This window comes from Heptranchias perlo, chromosome 15, assembly GCF_035084215.1.
Source record: "Heptranchias perlo isolate sHepPer1 chromosome 15, sHepPer1.hap1, whole genome shotgun sequence".
In the NCBI taxonomy this organism is placed as follows: domain Eukaryota; kingdom Metazoa; phylum Chordata; class Chondrichthyes; order Hexanchiformes; family Hexanchidae; genus Heptranchias; species Heptranchias perlo.
The window spans coordinates 7,892,964-7,915,367 of NC_090339.1; the positions used below are offsets into that span (position 1 = coordinate 7,892,964).

Consider the following 22,404-nt stretch of genomic DNA (forward strand, 5'->3'; position numbering starts at 1 on the left):
CCCCAGAGCATGGTACATTGGCGAGACCATGCAGACGCTGCGACAATGGATGAACGGACACCACGCAACAATCGCCAAACAGGAGGGTTCTCTCCCTGTCGGGGAACACTTCAGCAGTCATGGACATTCAGCCACCGACCTTCGGGTAAGCATACTCCAAGGCGGCCTTCGAGACACACGACAACGCAAAATCGTCGAGCAGAAATTAATAGCCAAGTTCCGCACCCATGAGGACGGCCTCAACCGGGATCTTGGGTTCATGTCACACTACACGTAACCCCACCAGCGAACAAATGTTATCTGTTTTTAATATAACGGGTCATTGACTGTCTTCCTTCTCTCTCTCTCTCTCTCTTTTTTTTGGGGGGGTTGTATATTCAGTGGCCTTTTAGATGACACCTTTCTGTCTGCTCACTGTGATTGCCTTGGCCACGGGCAGTAATCACCAGGCATTGTTCTATGTTTTTCAAATGCGAAGGATTCGAAAATATCATTTCCACCATCCGCCCGACGAAGGAGGAAGCCTCCGAAACCTTGTGGAATTTAATTTAAAATAAATTTGTTGGACTATAACTTGGTGTTGTAAAATTGTTTACAATTATACACACTGTGATTGTGGTTTATATCTGACCTTATTCCACTGACTGGGACTGTGAATGATGTCTGACCCTTATTATAAAGATTGGAACTGTGGGTGATATCTGACTCTTATTACACAGATTGGGACTGTGGGTGATACCAGACCTTTTCATACAGACTTGGACTGTGGGTGATGTCTCGCCCTTATTATACAGACTGGGACTGTGGATGTTGTCTGACCTTATGATACAGACAGGTGCAGTGGGTGATATCTGACTTATTATATGGACACAGGCTGTGGATGACGCCTGAACTTATTATACAGTCTGGTGCTGTTGTCTGACCTTATTAGACAGACGGGAAATGTGTGTTATGTCTGACCGGTATTAAAAAGACTGAGGCTGTGGCAGATATCTGACCCTTATTATACAGACTGTGACTGTGTGTGATGTCCAACACTTATTATACGAACTGGGACTCTGGGTGTTGTCTGATCTTATTATATCGACAGGGGTTGTGGGTGATGTCTGACCTCATTATACAGACTGGGATTCTGCGTGATGTCTGACCCTTTGATAGCGTCTGGAATTCAGTGTGATAGCTGACCCTTATTATACAGAGTGGGACGGTGGGTGATGTCTGACACTTATTATACATACTGGGACTGTGGGTGATGTCTGATCCCTATTATACAGACTGGGACTGTGGGTGATGTCTGACCTTATTATATGGACCGGGTCTGTGGGTGATGTCTGACCTGATTATACAGCCTTGGATTTTGGGTGATGTCCGACCCTTATACGGACTTAGACCGTGCTTAATGTCGGACCCTTAATATACAGACGGGGACTGTGGATAATGTCTGACCTTATTATACAGACGAGGACTGTGGGTGATGTCTGACCCTTATTCTACAGACTTAGGCTTTGGGTGATGTCTGAACCTTATTATACAGACTGAGACTGTGGTGATGTCTAACGTTATTATACAGAATGTAGCTGTGGGTGATGTCTGACCCTTATTACACAGCCTGGGACTATGGGTGATGTCTGACCCTTATTATACAGATGGGGATTGTGAGTGGTGGTCTGACCCTTATTATACAGACTGGGACTGAGCTTAATGTCGGACCGTTATTACAGACTGGTACTGTGGGTGATATCTGATTTTATTAAACAGATGGTGACTGTGGGTGATGCTTGACCTCATTGTACAGACGGGGACTGTGGGTAATGTCAGATCCTTATATAGACTGGGGCAGTGAGTGAAGTCTAACCTTATTATATAGACAGGGGCTGTGGGTTATGTAATAAATGCAATAAACTGTAATACTTGGGCTGTGCTGTAATACATGACATGCACTGTAATAAATGGGGTGCACTGTAATACAGGTGGTGTGTTAATTGTATCCATGTGATTGATATCAATTAGTATTCATTGTATTCAGGTGGTGAGTATCAATTGGGGACTCTTGTATCCATTTTTAGGAGGGAGCTTATCAAGGGGGTGCAAGATTTGTAAGGGGCATCTCTGAGAATAAAGGCTTGGAAGCAACTGAAGATTAGGCTCTAGTATTCTATCCTTCACCACTGGGCTATCAGACTTTTTACATGGTAGCAGAGGATGGTTGGAAACTACGACTTTTTTTCTTCTTCAGTACAATCTAATAGTATAGAGCCAATTGCAGTGTAATCAAGTAGTATTGAGCCAATTGCTGTGTAATCTAATAGTATTGAGCTAATTGCACTATAATCTAATAGTATAGAGTCAATTGCAGTATAAGACTTGAAAGCCTAGTGGCCATTGTGGAAAATGGCAGAAAGCAAGTTTAAGTCGACGAGGTACAATTTCCCTCCAATGTTTTTGGAGTTTGAACAGTATGACCAGTGGAAGAATGAGGTTGACCAATGTGGACACAGGTTACTAATCTACCAAAGATAAAACAAGGCACGGCCTTGGCGTTGTCGTTTCCTGAACGAAGTAAAAGCAGAAGTAAGGTATTTCCTGAGATGGATGCAGACCTTTTGGATAAGGTTTTACATTTCTATTATAATTTCTGGATCAAATCTACAAGAAAGATGACCAGTTAAGTGCCTATGAAGCCCGGTCAGCATTTGATAGATTTGAGAAAACCAACGACCATTCAATGGAAGAGTATATCACGGACTTTAACAAACTGTACAAAACGTTGACATAGTTCCGATAGGGAATCCCTGGATCGGTACTAGCATTTAAATTACTAGATTCTGCTGAGGTGTCTCATATGGACAGGCAACTGATCCTAACTGGCATCCAATTCTTGGAAAAGGAGACTCCGTTGGACCAAATGGCTGCTGCCTTAAAAAAATTCCTAGAGTAACAGTAATTCCCTTCAGCCTTCATGGAACAAATGAGGCCGTGACACAAAAAATAGAAGATTTGATGGTTAGCAGGAGTTTTAATCCTGTGATGAATGTATTAGTCGCGGATTCCTGTGATTGTGCGGTGTTAGATAGTGCATGTACTTCAACTGTATGCGGGGTAGATTGGTTAAAATGTTATCTTGATTTATTGGGGGAAAAATTGGATGGGGCTGTTTTTGGGCACAGGTAGCGTGATGTGCTATTACCCCGCACCCAATGGCCCCTGCGCAGGCAGGACGCAAGTTTCGACCCACCCAAGGACTTACCTGCAATCAGCGTTCCTTTCCAGGCCTTGCATGTGGAATCGATGCAATTTGCACTTTCCACCACCAGAGGGAGCTCAATCTCTTAAATTGAGGATGTTTCTTAGAAATCTCTTTAAGGTAGCTGGTACCTGTTATTTGCTGAAAATAACAGTCTACTGTCTGCACGGAGTCTGAATTGAGATCAGACATCACACACATAAAACACAGATGCAGGTCGTATCCCTATGTTTACACACTGATGAGTTATGTTAAAACATTGAATAAAGGTTGCGCACTACTAAATCCCACATCCTCCAATCAGCACACCAGACCTCACCAATCTGCCAATCTGAGTTGGTACCAGGCCTGCGAGAGTTCATGCACCAAGGTTCATTGCTGATACACTAGAGACCTTAGTGCAAGAGGTGGACAGAAGGAGGGACATCCTATGTCCGCAGGGGGGATGGGGGGCAAAAGGCTCTCCAGACATATATCCAAAATGCAGTGGGCGGCAGCGGGGGACAAAGTCAATGCCAGGCGCACAGCGTCATGAACATGGATGCAGTGCAGGAAGAGCTTTAATGCTGTGACATGAGCGGTCAAGGTGAGTGAGGTGAACTGTCAAGTGGTGTCTCATACCAACTGCACCACGCACTACAACCCCCATCACCCACATACCAACAAACTCTTTCCATCAGTACTCAAATCTTCCAACCAAATGCTTCCTCTCACTCTTACACAATACCACTGTTGCAAGCTGCCAACCCACAACTCACAGGCCACACACACTATAAAAGAGAGGGTCATGGGGAATGGAAAGGCTCTGGTAAGGTAATAGGTCATGATGGTAAGACAGTACTTGTTCAATATAGCATTCAAACTCTTAAGGTTCATTCCTCTTGATTAAGTGGAATTAATTATAAAATCTCAGACTCTGAGTAGCTGATAGAAGTAAACAAGGCACCTTGTATCTCAGATGTTCATGATTTTTTTGATGAGGTTCCTGAGGTACAGACTGTGGTGGATCGAGGGCTGGATAGTGGTAATGTCAGTGATCAAGAAACACATGACAGAGCTATCACATCCACAGAACAATTACCCAAAGTGGGTACACAGGTGACATATGTTCCAGAAGGGACTAATGAATGGAGGGATGCAACAATTTTGGGATGTGCAGGCAAAGCTACTGGTAGGTTTAAATATTGGTTGAATGTTCAGGATGATGGCCATGCAGTGAGGTCCATGGACTGGCAGAATGGGGCAAAAGAATAGAAAGTACAAAATCAAAGTACAAGTATGTAAAGGGAGTCTGGAAGTGAATCTCACGTCAGAAAACGATAATGAACTAGAGATGAAAGAGGGAGATCTTGCAGTAATAATCCTTACAGGCATGGAAGTGGAATAGAAGACATAGCTTGATTAGGTCAGACAATGAAACAAAGACCACAGAACAATCACATAACAGAACCAGAAGCAGAAGTCCTCATGATTGTGAAGTTTTTGTGGCTGCCAATAAACTTGAGGATAAAAGAGTAAGAGAAGCAAAACAAAGGGAGTTAGATAGTTATAAAGAATTTGGAGTTTATTCTGAGGTAACAGATAAGGATCAACCAGCTTTGTCGCAGATGGGTTTGTACTGAAAAAGTCCTTGCAGATGGGACTTATAAGGCTAAAGCGGGGTTGGTAGCTAGGGGTTTTGAAGAGAAACTGGGTGATACAGATGTTTGAGTGGCTTCTCCCACTGCTGGAAAGGTAATCTTCAAAATCTTTTTGGCTCTTTTGGCAACATATTCATGGGAGTGTAGATCAATTGACATAAAAGCCGCATTTATGCTGGGCAATACTTTTCGGAGAGAAATGTATCTGAAACTGCCAAAGAGACAGCAGATGCGGAAGGAAAAGTATGGAAACTAAACAAATAGCTGAATTATGCTTCCAGGGTATGGTATTTTTCAGTGAGATCTGTTTTGCTGAAAATAGGTTGTGTTCAACTAAAATCGGTTCCCATAATGTTTTATTGGTACCATAACGGAAAACTTTCAGACTTCTACATGATGCATGTTGATGATTTCTTATGGGGTGGTACTGCGGAATTTGAGAAATTCATCATTAATAAGATTAAAGATTTAATAAGAGTAGAATTTAAAATTGGGAGTCAAGCCTGAGAGGCTTTTAAATATATTGGTTTAGATATTAAGCAGAGTGGGTCTGGTGTAACTTTTAATCAACAGTCCTATTTAGAGAGTGTTGCTCCAATCCCAGCGAATCGTACCAGGTCATCACAGAAAAGTGATGTTATATCTAAAGAAGAGATGGAGCAATTACGAAGCTTGATTGGTCAAATGAACTGGTTGAGACCAGATGCTAGTTTTGATATGTTGGCGTTAAGTACTTCAATGAAACATCCCATAGTAGAGAATGTTTTAAGGGCAAATAAAACATGACGAAAATTAAATGTAGATAAATGTGTACTTAAGTTTCCCTCCTCAGTTGACCCAAAGAAAATGAAGCTATCCTTAGCAATGCTTCACATGCTAATTTTCCTGATGGGTATTCTAGTGCAGCTGGTTTCATAGTGATTCTTATGGGTGAGAGTGGGAAATGTTGTCCTTTAGCTTGGGAAGCAAAGAAAATAAAAAGGGTTGTCAAAAGTACTCTGGCTGCTGAAACACTGACTCTTGTAAATGCAGTAGATATGGGATTCTATTTGGCAAATATTTTGAGTGACATCCTATACAATGGGAGTACTGAAGATAGTATACCCATTGAATGTTACGTAGACAATCGTTCATTGTGGGATAATGTACACTCTACGAAAAATGTGAGTGAGAAAAGATTACACATTGACCTTGCTGGCTTGAAACAAATGCTGGAGAGAAAGGAAATCTCTAAAATTAAATGTGTGAATTCAAGTCAACTGTCGGATTGTTTTACTAAAAGAAGTACGTGTGAAGAAATTATTAGGGGTCCTGGAGAAGGGTCGCCTCACAATGTAATGCTTTCAACAGTATAAGTTGTACCAAGAATGGAAGATTTTAATTTTTGAAATTTTGTTTGTATTGTATATAAAAAGTTTATTTTTTTTATTGTATCCGTTTATAGGAGAGAGCTTGACTAGGGGGTGCCGAATGTGTTAGGGGGAATCTCTGAGAATAAAGGCTTGGAAGCAACTGAAGACTAGGCTCCAGTATTCTATCCTTCACCAAGTCGGGTATCTGACTTTTTACATGGTGCACTGTAACACTTGGGGTGCACTTTAATACTTGCTGTGCACTGTAATACATGCGGGGCTCCATAAAATATGGGGTGCGCTGTAATACATGGGGTGCGCTGTAATACATGGGGTGTGCTGTAATACATGGGGTGTGCTGTAATACATAAGGGTGCAGTGTAATACTTGGGGTGTATTGCATTACATGGGGTAAACTGTAATAGTGTGCACTGTACTGGATGGGGTGCTCTGCTACATGGGATGCACTGTAATACATAGGGTCCACTGCATTACATGGGATGCACTGTAATAAATGGGGTGTGCTGTAATACATGGGGTGTAGTGTAAGACTTGGGGTACATTGTAAAACATGAGGTTCACTGTAATACACGAGAACCATAAGAGGGGCCTGTCAGTGCGGACAGCACGGTGTGAGGACAACAGTGTGCTGAGAGTTCGGTACGTGTGGGAGTTGGGTAAAGTGGGGGAAGGAGGTGCTGCTTTGCCTTGCTTTTCCTGCAGAGCGGTAGTGGACCTGAGAGCGGTGAGCGGCGGTAAAGAGCGAGACCAGAGCGGGGATAAAAACAGCGCAGAGAGAGCGAGAGTCCAGTCGGTGAGCGGCGGTAAAGAGCGAGACCAGAGCGGGGATAAAAACAGCGCGGAGAGAGCGAGAGTTCAGTCGGTGAGCGGCGGGAGAGAGCGAGACCAGAGCGGAGATATAAACAGCGCGGAGAGAGCGAGAGTCCAGTCGGTGAGCGGCGGGAGAGAGCGAGACCAGAGCGGAGATATAAACAGCGCGGAGAGAGCGAGAGTCCAGTCGGTGAGCGGCGGGAGAGAGCGAGACCAGAGCGGAGATATAAACAGCGCGGAGAGAGCGAGAGTCCAGTCGGTGAGCGGCGGGAGAGAGCGAGACCAGAGCGGGGATATAAACAGTGCGGAGAGAGCGAGAGTTCAGTCGGTGAGCGGCGGGAGAGAGCGAGACCAGAGCTTACTCTGAGAGCGAGACTCTGAGACCAGCGGCAGAGTTCAGGGTGACGTCACCAGTCAGAAAGTGACGCGGCACAGGGGAGGCAGCTGATTGGTGAGTAGGTTCAGGTGAGTATTTCTACCATTTTACTGTAAGTAAAGTAATAAGAAAGGGAAGATCTGCAGGTTTTATAGCAGATAGTGTTTTTTTTTTAGTGAACCTAGGTCCCTAGTATAGTTAACATTTTCTAATTTCAACGTAATTTAAAAGGGGTAACTAAGCTAAGGCAAGTCATGGCAGCAGACCTCGCACCCGTGATATGCTCCTCCTGCAAGATGTGGGAAGTCATGGACACTACCAGTGTCCCTGCCGACCATGTGTGCGGGAAGTGTGTCCACCTGCAGCTACTGACCGATCGTATCTCGGAGATGGAGCTGCGGGTGGACTCACTGTGGAGCATTCGCGATGCAGAGAAACTCGTGGATAGCACGTTTAGCGAGTTGGTCACACCGCAGGTAAAGGGTATACAGGCAGGAAGTGAATGGGTGACCACCAGGAAGAGTAAGAGATGCAGGCAGGTAGTGCAGGGGTCCCCTGTGGCCATCCCCCTCTCAAACAGATATGCCACTTTGGATGCTGTTGGGGGGGATGACTTATCAGGGGAAGGCAGCAGCAGCCAACTTCCTGGCACCACGGGTAGCTCTGCTGCACAGGCTGGGAGGAAAAAGAGTGGCAGAGCTATAGTGATAGGGGACTCAATTGTAAGGGGAATAGACAGGCGTTTCTGCGGCCGCAACCGAGACTCCAGGATGGTGTGTTGCCTCCCTGGTGCAAGGATCAAGGATGTCTCGGAGCGGCTACAGAACATTTTGGAGGGGGAGGGCGAACAGCCAGCTGTCGTGGTGCACATAGGCACCAACGATATAGGTAAAAAAGGGGATGAGGTCCTAAAAGCAGAATATAGGGAGTTAGGAGGTAAATTAAAAAATAGGACCTCAAAGGTAGTAATCTCAGGATTGCTGCCAGTGCCACGTGCTAGTCAGAGTAGAAATAGGAGGATATTTCAAATGAATACGTGGCTAGAGGAATGGTGCAAGGGGGAGGGATTCAAATTCCTGGGACACTGGAAACGGTTCTGGGGGAGGTGGGACCAGTACAAACCGGATGGTCTGCACCTGGGCAGGGCCGGGACTGCTGTTCTAGGAGGAGTGTTTGCTAGTGCTGTTGGGGAGGGTTTAAACTAAAGTGGCAGGGGGTTGGGAACCTGAGCAGGGAGAGAGAGGAAAGCGTAACAGGAAGGGACAGAAGGTATGGAGTAATAGGTAAAGTGTTAAAAAAGGAAAAAGCAGGAACTAAGCGTCACAAAACAGATTTGAAAGTTCTTTATCTGAATGCACGTAGCATTCGTAATAAAATGGACGAGTTAACGGCACAAATAACTACGTATGGGTATGATCTTGTGGCCATTACAGAAACATGGTTGCAGGGTGACAACGACTGGGAATTAAATATGCCAGGGTATTTAACAATCAGGAAGGACAGGCAGGAAGGAAGGGGAGGTGGGGTGGCTATGTTAATAAAGGAAGGAATCACTGTAATACAGAGAAATGATATTGGGACAAAGCATCAAGATAATGAAACAGTTTGGGTGGAGATAAGGAATAATAAGGGAAAAAAAACATTAGTGGGCGTAGTATATAGGCCTCCTAATAGTTGCAACTCTGCTGGAAGAAGTATTAATCAGGAGATAGTCGGGGCATGTAATAAGGGAACAGCCATAATTATGGGGGATTTTAATTATCATATTAACTGGACAAATCAAATTGGGCAGAGCAGCCTTGAGGACGAGTTCATTGAGTGCATCAGGGATGGATTTCTTGAGCAGTATGTAACTGATCCTACAAGGGGGCAGGCAACCTTGGACCTGGTCCTGTGTAATGAGTCAGGATTAATTAATAATGTCCTAGTTAAGGATCCCCTTGGAACGAGCGACCACAACATGGTTGAATTCCATATCCAATTAGAGGGTGAGAAGGTTGATTCTCAAACAAGCGTACTGAGCTTGAATAAAGGAGACTATGATGGTATGAGAGCGGAATTGATTAAAGTGGACTGGGAAAATAGATTAAAGGGTAAGACGGTACATGAGCAGTGGTGTTCATTTAGGGAGTTATTTTACAACTTTCAAAATAAATATATTCCACTGAGGAAAAAAGGGTGTAAAAGAAATGACAGCCATCCGTGGCTAAGTAAAGAAATCAAGGATAGTATCCGACTAAAAACAAGGACATATAAGGTAGCCAAACTTAGTGGGAGGATAGAAGATTGGGAATTCTTCAAAAGACAGCAAAAAGTAACTAAAGGATTGATTAAGAAAGGGAAGTTAGATTATGAAAAGAAATTAGCAAAAAATATAAAAACAGATAGCAAGAGTTTCTATAGTTATATAAAAAGAAAAAGGGTGGCTAAGGCAAACATAGGTCCCTTAGAGGATGAGACCGGGAAATTAATGGTGGGAAACATGGAGATGGCAAAAATGCTGAACAAATATTTTGTTTCAGTCTTTACAGTAGAGGACACTAAGAATATCCCAACACTGGACGAACAGGGGACTCTCGGGGGGGAGGAGCTAAATACGATTAAAATCACTCAGGAGATGGTACTCAGTAAAATAATGGGACTCAAGGCGGATAAATCCCCTGGACCTGATGGCTTCCATCCTAGGGTCTTGAGGGAAGTGGCAGTAGGGATTGTGGATGCTTTGGTGATAGTTTTCCAAAATTCCCTGGACTCAGGAGAGGTCCCGGCAGATTGGAAAACTGCTAATGTAACACCGTTATTTAAAAAGGGTAGTAGGCAGAAGGCTGGAAATTATAGGCCAGTTAGCTTAACATCTGTGGTGGGTAAAATTTTGGAGTCTATTATTAAGGAGACAGTAACGGAACATTTAGATAAGCATAATTTAATAGGACAAAGTCAGCATGGCTTTATGAAGGGGAAGTCATGTCTGACAAATTTGCTTGAGTTCTTCGAGGATATAACGTATAGGGTGGATAAAGGGGAACCAGTGGACATAGTGTATTTAGACTTCCAGAAGGCATTCGACAAGGTGCCACATAAAAGATTATTACTTAAGATAAAAAATCACGGGATTGGGGGTAATATTCTGGCATGGGTGGAGGATTGGTTATCGAACAGGAAGCAGAGAGTTGGGATAAATGGTTCATTTTCGGACTGGCAACCAGTAACCAGTGGTGTTCCACAGGGGTCGGTGCTGGGTCCCCAACTCTTTACAATCTATATTAACGATTTGGAGGAGGGGACCGAGTGCAACATATCAAAATTTGCAGATGATACAAAGATGGGAGGGAAAGTAGAGAGTGAGGAGGACATAAAAAACCTGCAAGGGGATATAGACAGGCTGGGTGAGTGGGCGGAGATTTGGCAGATGCAATATAATATTGGAAAATGTGAGGTTATGCACTTTGGCAGGAAAAATCAGAGAGCAAGTTATTTTCTTAATGGCGAGAGACTGGAAAGTAGTGCAGTACAAAGGGATCTGGGGGTCCTAGTGCAAGAAAATCAAAAAGTTGGTATGCAGGTGCAGCAGGTGATCAAGAAAGCCAACGGAATGTTGGCTTTTATTGCTAGGGGGATAGAATATAAAAACAAGGAGGTATTGCTGCAGTTATATAAGGTATTGGTGAGACCGCACCTGGAATACTGCATACAGTTTTGGTCTCCATACTTAAGAAAAGACATACTTGCTCTCGAGGCAGTACAAAGAAGGTTCACTCGGTTAATCCCGGGGATGAGGGGGCGGACATATGAGGAGAGGTTGAGTAGATTGGGACTCTACTCATTGGAGTTCAGAAGAATGAGAGGCGATCTTATTGAAACATATAAGATTGTGAAGGGTCTTGATCGGGTGGATGCAGTAAGGATGTTCCCAAAGATGGGTGAAACTAGAACTAGGGGGCATAATCTTAGAATAAGGGGCTGCTCTTTCAAAACTGAGATGAGGAGAAACTTCTTCACTCAGAGGGTGGTCGGTCTGTGGAATTTGCTGCCCCAGGAAGCTGTGGAAGCTACATCATTAGATAAATTTAAAACAGAAATAGACAGTTTCCTAGAAGTAAAGGGAATTAGGGGTTATGGGGAGCGGGCAGGAAATTGGACATGAAGCTGAGTTCGGATCGGTCAATGCCCTGTGGGTGGCGGAGAGGGCCCAGGGGCTATGTGGCCGGGTCCTGCTCCGACTTCTTGTGTTCTTTAGATTTGTGGTTGGGATCAGATCAGCCATGATCTTATTGAATGGCGGAGCAGGCTCGAGGGGCCGATTGGCCTACTCCTGCTCCAATTTCTTCTTATATGTGGTGCACTATAATACATGGGGTGCACTATAATATATGGTGTACACTATAATGCTTGGGGTGCACTGTAATGCATGGGGTGCACTGTAAAACATAGGAGGCACTGTAACACTTGGGACGCACCGTAATACAAAGGGTGCATTGTAATACCTGGGGTAGATTGTATTACACGAGGTGCACCATAATATGAGATGCACTGTAATACATGGGGTTCACTGTAATGCATGGGAGTCACTGCAATACAAATTGTGCACTGTAATACATGAGGTACACCATAATATGAGATGCAATGTAATACATGGCATACACTGTATAACTTGGGATGCACGGTAATACATGGGGTGCACTGTGATACATGTAGTGCACTATAATGCATGGTGTGCACTGTAACACTGGGGTACACTGTAATATATGGTGTACACTGTAATAAATGGGAGTCACTGTAATGCATGGGGTACACTGTAATACATGGCTCTTACTATAATGGGGTGCATTATAATACATGGGTTGCACTGTAATATATGGAGTACACCGTAATACAAAATGTACACTGCAATACATGAGGTGCACCATAATATATGGGGTGCATTATAATACATGAGGTGCACTGTAATACACGAGGTGCACCATAACATATGTGGTGCACTGTAATATTTTGGGTGAACCGTAATACATGGGGTGCATTGTAATACATAAGATATGAAGTAATGCACAGGGGTCACTGCAATGCATGGGGTGCACTGTAATTCATGTTATACACTATAATACATGGGATGCACTGAAATGCATGGGTGCACTGTAATACTTTAGGTGCACCATAATCCATGGGGTGCAATGTAATACATTGGATGCACTGTAATTCATGGGCTATACTGTAATACTTGGGGTTCACTCTAATACATGGTGCGCAATACAATAATAGGGTGCACTGTAATACATGGTGTACACTATAATACATGCAGTACATTGTAATACATGGGTGCACTGTAATACATGGGGTTCACTGAAATACTTGGCCGACAATGTAATACTTGAGGTACACCATAAAAAATGGGGTACACTGTAATACTGGGGGTACACCGTAATAATACCTGGAGTACACTGTAATACTTGGGGTGCGCTGTAATACATGGAATGCACTGTAATACACAAGGTGCACCATAATATATTGGGTGCAGTGTGATACTTGGGGTACACTGTAATACATGGGGTGCATTGTAATACATGGAGTACAATGTAATACTTGGGGTGCACTGTAATACATGGGGTATGCTGTAATACTTGGGGTGTACTTTAATACATGGGGTGCACTGTAATACTTGGGAGGCACTGTAATACATGGTGTGCAATGTAATGCATGGGATGACCCTGATTACATGACGATAAATCACAGCATCGTTCCCAATAAAATGTACTTCTAAATAATTACGTGTTAGCCGTGGCTCAGTGGTTGCATTCTCACCTCTGAGTCAGAAGGTTGTGGATTTAAATCCCACTCCAGAAACTTAAGCACAAAATCAAGGCTGATATTCCATGCAGTACTGAAAGAGTCCTGCACTGTCGGAGGTGCTGTCTTGGAGATGAGACGTTAAACCGAGAACCCGTCAGACCCCTCAAGTTGTCAATAGAGATCCCATAACACTATTTCGACGAAGAGCACGGAGTTCTCCCTGGTGTCCTGGCCAAATACTTTCCCTCAATCAACATAACTAAAACATCATTACAGCCTTGGTCCAAACATGGACAAAAGAGCTGAATTCCAGAGGTGAGGTGAGAGTGACCGCCCTTGACATCAAGGCAGCATTTGACCGAATGTGGACCAAGGAGCCCTAGTAAAATTGAAGTCAATGGGAATCAGGGGGAAAACTCTCCAGTGGCTGGAGTCATACCTAGCACAAAGGAAGATGGTGGTGGTTGTTGGAAGCCAATCATCTCAGCCCCAGGACATTGCTGCAGGAGTTCCTCAGGACAGTGTCCTAGGCCCAATCATCTTTAGCTGCTTCATCAATGACCTTCCCTCCATCATAAGGTCAGAAATGGGGATGTTCACTGATGATTGCACAGTGTTCAGTTCCATTTGCAACCCCTCAGATAATGAAGCAGTCCATGCCCACATGCAGCAAGACCTGGACAACATCCAGGCTTGGACTGATAAGTGGCAAGTAACATTCGCGCCAAACAAATGCCAGGCAATGACCATCTCCAACAAGAGAGAGTCCAACCACCTCCCCTTGACATTCAATAGCATTATCATCGCCGAATCCCCCATCATCAACATCCAGGGGGTTACCATTGACCAGAAACTTAACTAGACCAGTCACGTAAATACTGTGGCTACAAGAGCAGGTCAAAGGCTGGGTATTCTGCGGCAAGTGACTCACCTCCTGACTCCCCAAAGCCTTTCCACCATCTACAAGCCACAAGTCAGGGAGTGTGATGGAATACTCTCCATTTGCCTGGATGAGTGCAGCTCCAACAACACTCAAGAAGCTCGACACCATCCAGGACAAAGCAGCCCGCTGGATTGGCACCCCATCCACCAACCTAAACATTCACTCCCTTCACCACCAGCCCACCGTGGTTGCAGTGTGTACCATCTACATGATGCACTGCAGCAACTCGCCAAGGCTTCTTTGACAGCACCTCCCAAACCCGTGACCTCTACCACCTAGAAGGACAAGGGCAGCAGGCACATGGGACAACACCACCTGCACGTTCCCCTCCAAGTCACACACCTTCCCGACTTGGAAAAATATCGCCGTACCTTCGTCGTCACTGGGTCAAAATCCCAGAACTCCCTTCCTAACTGCACTGTGGGAGAACCTTCACCACACGGACTGCAGCGGTTCAAGGCAGCGGCTCATCACCCCTTTCTCAAGGGCAATTAGTGATGGGCAATAAATGCTGGCCTTGCCAGCGATACCCACATCCCATGAACAAATAAAAAAAAGAGATTATCTGGTCATTTATCACATTGCTATTTGTGGGACCTTACTGTGTGCAAATTGGCTGTGGCATTTCCTACATTACAACACTTCAAAAGTACTTCATTGGCTGTAAAGCACTTTGGGACATCCTGACGTTCTGAATGGCGCTATATAAATGCAAGTCTTTCTTTCTTTCACATTCCACATTTCCTAGATCCCCTCTGCAATCTCACTCTGGATGACGGATATTTTGAAATAGTTAATACAACATGGCTGCATGCAAACAATGAAAATTGCACAAATGGATCAGAAATCTACGTTCCTCACCAGGGTCCAAGTGAGCAATACTGGGAGTAAGTAAATTGCTACAGATAGCTGCACCTATAACCTGCACAGCTATACCAGTAGCTTCCTCTTGGGAAGGATCGTTGAGCAAATGTCCTGTTTAATGAGTGAACAGCTATTTGATTTAAATAGAGGTTATATTTTCATTGGGAGGTACAGTGATTAACCCAGGTAGTTTTTGCAATGCATTGTAAGGCAGTCAATTGAGCACTGTCAGGAACTCCTTCAAATCATCTCTCCAGGGAATCTCATCAGCACTCACTGTTTAAGCAAAGCTTTGCACTGCTATATTTTCAAGTATATGACTTCATTGTTTCATTTAATTATTGTGACCAAAATAATATTTTGGGATAAAGCATATGAGTAATTTGAGACATAACATCTGGTAAGTGCAGAATGCTTGGGAGGAACAAATGACTTTGAGCCTATGGTTGGGGTTTTCCTCGCGTTATGTCTGGATCTGTTCTGGACTAGTTGATAGAGATTGATTGCCATGATCAGTCAAACAACTCCATTATCATTGTATCATGCGACTACTAGAATGGTAGAAGGCAAACTAGATGGACACCAGTCTTTTTTTGTTCAGCAAATCCTATGTTCCTATGGGCTTCTTTTTTCCTCTGATGGCAGCAGTAAATAAAAGCTGAACAGCCCAAATACAAAGAAAAACCAAAACGCTATCAAATTTAGCCTCAATTCCTTGCAACAATTCACTTCTAAAAGCAGTACTGATTCTCTTTATCTTTTAAATCAAAGTATAGTTGACTAAACACCTTACCCCACCATTTAAAAAAGGAGGGAGAAAACAAACCAGTTAGCCTATCATCAGTAGTAGGGAAAATGCTCAAGTCTATTATAAAGGATGTGATAACAGAACACTTGGAAGCCATTAATCGGATTGGATAAAGTCAGCATGGGTTTATGAAAGGGAAATCATGATTAACAAACCTACTGGAGTTTTTTGAGGAGGTAACTAGTAGAATAGATAGGGGAGAACCAGTGGATGTGGTGTATTTGGATTTGCAGAAGGCTTTTTATAAGGTTCCACACAAGAGGTTAGTGTGCAAAATTAAAGCACATGGGATTGGGGGGAATATACTGACATGGATTGAGAATTGGTTGACAGACAGGAAACAGAGAGTAGGAATAAACGGGTCTTTTTCCGGGTGACAGGCAGTGACTAGTGGGGTACCGCAGGGATCAGTGCTTGGGGCCCAGCTATTCACAATATATATCAATGATTTGGATGAGGGAACTGAATGTAACATTTCCAAGTTTTCAGACGACACAAAGCTGGGGTGGAATGTGAGCTGTGAGGAGGATGCAAAGAGGCTCCAATGTGATTTAGACAAGTTGGGTGAGTGAGCAAGAACATGGCAGATGCAGTATAACGTCGATAAATGTGAGGTTATCCACTTTGGTTGTAAAAACAGAAAGACAGATTATTATCTGAATGGTGATAGATTGGGAAAAGGGGAGGAGCAACGAGACCTGGGTGTCCTTGTGCACCAGTCGCTGAAAGCGAGCATTCAGGTGCAGCAAGCAGTTAGGAAGGCGAATGGTATGTTGGCGTTCATTGCAAGAGGGTGTGAGTACAGGAACAGGGATGTCTTACTGCAGTTGTACAGGGCCTTGGTGAGACCACATCTGGAGTATTGTGTGCAGTTTTGGTCTCCTTATCTGAGGAAGGATGTCCTTGCCATGGAGGGAGTGCAACAAAGGTTTACCAGACTGATTCCTGGGATGGCAGGACTGACGTATGAGGAGAGATTGGGTCGACTAGGCCTATATTCACTGGAGTTTAGAAGAATGAGAGGTGATCTCATCGAAACATATAAAATTCTAACAGGACTAGACAGACAAGATGCAGGGAGGATGTTCCCGATGGCTGGGGAGTCCAGAACCAGGGATCATAGTCTCAGGATATGGGGTATGCCATTTAGAACCGAGATGAGGAGAAATTTCTTCACTCAGAGGGTGGTGAACCTGTGGAATTCTCTACCACAGAAGTCAGTGGAGGCCAAGTCATTAGATGTATTCAAGAAGGAGATAGATATATTTCTTGTTGCTAAAGGGATCAAGGGATATAGGGAAAAAGCGGGAACAGGGTACTGAGTTAGACGATCATCCATGACCATTTTGAATGGCGGAGCAGGCCCGAAGGGCCAAATGGCCTACTCTTGCTCCTATTTTCTATGTTTCTATGTTAACTGTGTGTAATGAACTGTATCCTTACATGAGATGTTTTCTGTTTCCATTTTATTTAGTAATTTGGCTTTATGCCGTACAAGATCAATGGATGAGACTGGGGAGATAGTCTGGTATTTAGCCCTCTGTCTGCTTCTGGCCTGGCTGATAGTTGGGACAGCGCTATCTATAGAAATCAAATCTTCAGGAAAGGTAAAACAATTGGTGATGAATAGAGTTCAAACTCTGGTGGCAAAGTACATAAAACTAGAATTGATAAATCATTTGTGAAGTGGGCTGGTTTATCTCACAGGTGATGATATCAGTGATTCTTTGGGGAATGTGAGATCCATAATTCATGAACATTGCAGGCCTGAGTGAGATCTGAAGATCTTTCTCCAGAGTGAAAGAACAGCAGAAATTCTACAAACCCCTGAAATGTGCCACTCATAACCGTGCCCTGCTGGTTAAGACTTTTTTCTGCACCCTTCAGCTCAAAATTTTTTTGCATTATAACTTGCTGGAAATGCGAGCTGATAACGGTGGTGAGGGAAACGGGGCATCTGGGATCTTTGTGAACGGTGGGACCAATGGTGTATCTCCTTAACCAATAAGATTTAAGGATTGAAAAAGAACTAGAGGAAGGATTGAGAAGGAGGGTGAATTCGAGTGAATGAGTTAGAGTCAAATCAGGTACAGAAAGAAAAGTAAAGAACATAGGAACATAGGACATAGGAAAGAAGAGGGAAAGAGGGAAAGAAAGATTGGATGAAGAGAGAAAAAAAATTTAAAATGTAAAATTTGACATTTTTAAAATCTTTAAGAACAATTCACTACCTGAAGGAATGAGACTCCGCAGTTTAAAATGTTCAATTTCTGAGCCAGAGAGGTTGATTGGCAGTCATTAACAATGATCACATTGTCAAAAAGGTACTTACGCTCTTAATTACAAGACATAACTTTCTGTGGCGATTTTAATGGGGAATTAATGTGCAAATCCAGCAAATTCTTGAACATAACAGGAAAGCTAAGGGCAAGATGCTATTTGTGTGAAGCAAATGGCGGAGCGATGTAAATCAACCAAGTTCTGGACATTTGTAACTCACAGCATATCTCTTTATCCCCTGAAATTGCTGGACGATTTGCAATTAATAATGGTGTGCGTCGTTAACACGCCATTATTTTTACAGCAAAATCCAGCCTAATATTGTACTATTTAAATTCAGTTACAATATGCACCTCAGTGTTAAATATACCTTTCATGCAGTTATTACTCCTCCATATGTGTTCTGGTTCATTCTCTTTGATTACAATCCTATTTGTTAGTCATTCAATGGAATTCAATACTGTAAATGTTGTACCAGCAATACAGGAAAATCTATCAATCTACTTTCTGTGGTCAGGTGGCTTATTTTACTGCGACATTCCCTTATTTGATTCTCATCATACTTCTGGTCCGAGGTGCTACTCTGGAGGGAGCCTATAAAGGTATTGAATACTGCATCGGAAGACAGTCAAACTTCACTAAACTGGCTGAAGCTGAGGTAAACACACCAAGATAATCCATGGAACTTCAACTGTATTCTTCAGTCAAATTGTTTCATGTTTCACTTTTATTTATTTTCCTGATTTATGACAAGTTCAGTGTAAAAGCTGTGTTGTTTTTGGATTCGTCAGTTATGGAAAAATTAATTTCAGTCATTGCGTTTTAGTTGATAGAATCAGAAGGAAGTTGTAACTGAAAGCTAATGATAAAGGCTAATGAGTTTAATTTATGCTTTTTAACGTCTAGATGTTTGCAGATGGGATGGGATAAGATAGCAGAAATGGGATGAAATAATAATAGGATGGAATGGGATATGATAGAATTGGATGGGACAGGACAGAATAGGGTAAAATGCAATGGCTGTCATATTCCCTTCTGGATACCTACTTTTTAGTATCTTGTAACAAATTCACTAATAAAATTGTCAGGTAAATATTTTGTCAATCTATATGCGTAGGTCACATAGTAACATTTAAGTAGACAATCAATATTATGACATGGCATTTATTGACATTAAGATCTGATTGTTAATTTTATTGGAATTCTGATGGCCTTTTGGTGTGCCTTTCTTTCTTTGTTGCTGCTTTCAACAAGGGTGACAGTAATTAAATTAAACTATCAAGTCATACACTTGAAAACATAACAGTACAAAGCATCAAAGCTCCTGGAGGGAATTAGACAAGGAGGCAGAATGATAACCCTACTGTTCAAGGGAGATACTATTGACCAAAGGGATTTTCATTCAGTCAGATCACTACTGAGCTATGGCACGAACCCCCATGTTCCTCATAGTTAACTTGCAACAGTTGAAAGAGGTCAAGTAAAATTTCTCATTGCTGATTAATTCTACCTTCTATTTACCAGGTCTGGAAAGATGCTGCAACACAGATTTTCTTTTCATTGTCAGTGGCTTGGGGAGGTTTAACAGCACTGGCATCCTACAACAAATTCCACAATAACTCTTACACAGATGCCATAATTCTCTGCGTAATTAATTGTGCTACGAGTGTGTTGGCTGGATTTGCCATCTTCTCCATCCTTGGACACATGGCTCACATACAAGACAAGCCTGTTTCAGAGGTTGCAAAATCAGGTACCTGCAGAGTCAAACTTACTTTCTTCTGTTAAAATGTTTCCAAACTGTGAGATAAAACCGTCCGGGCTCAATGATCTCAGCCTTTCCACTCTGATGGCAAAATCTGGATCCAGTAGTTTTGAATTGGAAATAATTTAACATAAACTTGCTTAAGTGTAAACAAAGCAACCATAACATTAACTGACCAGCTGCTTGTAATTCATAAACGGGAATAACCAGAACTGGTAAAAATATGAACCAGGGTCACAGCTTTAAGCAGCTTTTGAAATCTCAGATTCTCTTTGGGGATTGGGTGGTGCAATGAGTTGGACATTGGTCTTACATATAGGATCTGGCTATAAATCCAGTCCAGACTGATGGGACTAATGTCTCCAATGACTGCTAAGTGTAAGGGACCTACATGGAAAAAGTTTGGGCAGTCTCCATCCTGTTCCTATTGGACATGGGCTCCACAGCACAAAACCGGCTCTGAATTGGCAACATCACTCGGCAAGGGCCCTAGATGGCTGGTGTGAGGAATGGGAAAATGTCACAGTGGTGCAACCTCTTCTCGGGGTGGGGCTGAGGCACATTGTTGGGGCAAAGTAGAGGGATCTTTACTCTGCAGATAACTGTGATAAAAACTAGGGGCCTTAAATGGAAACTGCCCCATTCCCCAGCACTGACATCACTCACCCTGATGGAAAAAAAACAAAAAATCTCAGACCGAATACACAAGTACTCAGCAAGATGTGATACATTTTCACAATCTGGATTCTAAAAGAATTAATAGGTTTTAAATAAGTAACTTCAGGTTACAGTATCTCTCTTTTCAGCATCGTTCATTGCACCGTATCAATTGTTTAGGTTTCGGTTTGGCTTTCATTGCCTACCCAGATGCTCTCGCACAGTTGCCAGTGGCACCTTTATGGTCCATTTTATTTTTCTTCATGCTGGTCACTCTGGGACTCGACAGTCAGTTTGCAAGTATAGGTAAGAATGACCTTACTTCAATTAACATATCTCTTTCCACTTATACAAAAGAAATTATATAAAATATTAAGCTTATAATAGTGGACAAATGTTTAATATGTTTGTGTGTCAATCTTCTGCTCGTTATGTTAATGGATCATGAACCTATTTGTTGAAAATGGGTTGACACCTGCATTAAAGTAACGGCCAGAGGAATGTCACCCCAACATCTGGAAGAGTTTATTCACTAATATCAGCAGCAGTAATTCTAGCCCAGAACTTCCATTTGATGAATCACTTTTTCTAACGCTAATGTGCGATTATTATCATACATGTACCAGTATAAACGTTCCTGAAGTGAATCCATCTATTTCACTGCTATATTTGGGTTTGTTGTTGAAGATGGACGTCATGCAGTGAGATAATTTTAGGCCAGTGTAGTGTCAAGGAGTTATTGTGAGATTCTGAAGATACAATGGTATCAGCCATTGCTCACAACCAGAGCTCATGAATGAAGATCCTGAGTTTTTAAATCATTCATTTTATTGAGCTGTTAGAAAACCCCCTTCTGGTAAAAGAGATGTTGGATAGTGAGAATTGGGAAATCCATTGGCCTCGATATCGACAGGGAAGAGTGTCGTAGCGCTGGGAAATCCGGAAATGTGGGTAACCCAGAGATCCTGCCGGATTTAACGACAGGACCTCATTTAAATTTTTTATCTCCATTTCCCAGCTGGCAGCCAGCCAAATTGAGAGGCTGGCTCCTGTGTGGGAAGGCCTGCAGCACCATGCCGTTGCGGGGGGGGGGGGGGGGGGGCGGAGAGAACGGAGGGAAGGAGAGATTGGAAAGGCCAGGGTTGGGGTCGGGGGGAGATCGTAGGTCAGGGGGGGATTGGAGGTGGGGGGGGGGGGGGGGGAGATCGCAGGTCGGTGTGGATCGTAGGTTGGAGGCCTTGGGGAGATCGGAGGTCGGGGGGGATCAGACGTCAGATGCCTTGGGGAGATTGGAGCTTGAGGGGCGATTGGAGGTCAGAAGCCTTGGGGAGGTCAGAGGTCGGGCGGAGATCCGGGGAGGGGGGGGGGAATGGGGGATCGTGGGACGCTGGGGGGTGGGGGGTGTAGGCCGCTCACAGTGGGGAGTTCGGCTGATTGCCAGGAGGGAAGCAGGTTTGCTTGGGGAGCAGGAGGGATGCACTCCTGCTCCTCCTGGAAAGGCACTTACCTGCTGGATCCGGTCATTCACGCCTCCCTCCAGCTGCCGGGTTTCCTGAGCCCTGGGAAACACGGCCCGCAGGCGTTAAACTTAAAACTCTGCTAAAATTTGAGGCAGGTAGCCTCATTAAAATATTTAAATTACGGACCTGCCACTGGAGAGCAGATCAGTCACCCGCCCCTCAACATGCCTCCATTAAAAAGGGAAGTTGGAGGTGGGTTGGGTAGGGTTTCCAATTTTTAAAATTTTAACCCCTCCCCCAGCCCTCTCCCGCCTGTTCCAGGGGTTTAAAATTCCCCCCATTGATTCTAATCTGACTGCACTATGATATCTTCTGACACATTCTTTCATATCCACAGCAC

At 43.5% G+C, this 22,404-nt stretch overlaps 1 pseudogene; it reads left to right on the top strand.

Annotated features, from left to right (window-relative positions):
• The first annotated feature begins 6,807 nt into the window (after positions 1 to 6,807).
• The window catches only part of LOC137333190 (sodium- and chloride-dependent neutral and basic amino acid transporter B(0+)-like), a 34,392-nt pseudogene continuing 18,795 nt past the window's right edge, over positions 6,808 to 22,404 (top strand).